The sequence below is a fragment of the Nannospalax galili genome, unplaced genomic scaffold, assembly GCF_000622305.1.
Source record: "Nannospalax galili isolate Female #2095 unplaced genomic scaffold, S.galili_v1.0 scaffold824, whole genome shotgun sequence".
NCBI lineage: Eukaryota > Metazoa > Chordata > Mammalia > Rodentia > Spalacidae > Nannospalax > Nannospalax galili.
The window spans coordinates 2,198,634-2,199,823 of NW_008351697.1; positions in this window are offsets into that span (position 1 = coordinate 2,198,634).

Below are 1,190 nucleotides of genomic sequence, written 5' to 3' on the forward strand. Positions count from 1 at the left end.
ATTCCATTCGAAAGGCCAAAAATGTCGTATTTGGGACCTTTTTTCTAATCCTTAAAAGATTTTAGGGTTACCTCTTCAGAGGGAGGAATGTTAGAGTAGCCAAAAGTCCCATAAAAATAAATAAATCAAAGAAGAAATAGTGCATGAAGTTATCAGAAAAAAGTGATGTGTAGATATGGGAGGATCTGGAGGCAAGGGAGTGGGCATGGATTTGATCAAAACACCATATATGCGTGTATGAAATTCTCAATAAATTATTCTTTACAAAAAAGGAAAAGAAAAAAAGAAGGGGGGAGTCAGTTACCACTCCCACCCAGTCATTCGACCGGAACTGCAAGTTGGGAGAGGAGCAAAGGATATAGAAACTGAGAACACCAAGAGGCACCTCTCTCACCATTTTGTGCAGCTGTTGAGTGGCCACAGGATCTTTATTTGAGTGTGGACTTTACAGCACAGCCATAAATGTGGGGCACCCACTCTTCTGTAAATAAACCCCTACCCTATGTAAGATTTAAAATGTAGGTATATTTTGGAATGCAACTGATTAGGATATGTGTGTATTAAATATATTACAAATAAAAACAAAATTATTGGGGGATCAGTGGTTAACAGCACTGACTGCTCTCACAGAGGACCCAGGTTCAGTTCCCAGCACCCATATGGCAGCTAACAACCATCTGTACCTCCAGTTCCAGGGATCCAATGCCCTCTTCTGATCTCCATGGGCACTGCACAACACAGGTGCACTTACACACATGCAGGCAATACACTCATACACATAAAAAATAAAAATAATAAATAAAATATTTTTAGAAGAACAAAATTATTAACCATGAGAAAATATGAAAAAATATTTTATTTTAGCAGCAAACTCTTACCAGTTTTAAAATATTGTGGCATCACTTGCAGATTTTTAAATATGTGGAATTTATGTATTAGTCTGCATAAGCTGCTCCTTATAATTATTTTCAGTAGAAATTATCAGCAAATTGCATAATTAACCATATGGATATAGAAGTCCTCGATTGTCCCTTCATACGCTTCAAAGAGAAAGCAAAACCCTTTAAAAACCCTATGTATTATAGAAAAAAAAGTTGTCATTTGTTTGAAACAGATTGCACTACACAATGTTAATATAGCTAATAGAGAAATTACACAATTTGTCATGATTTCTTTCATAAAATGCTACA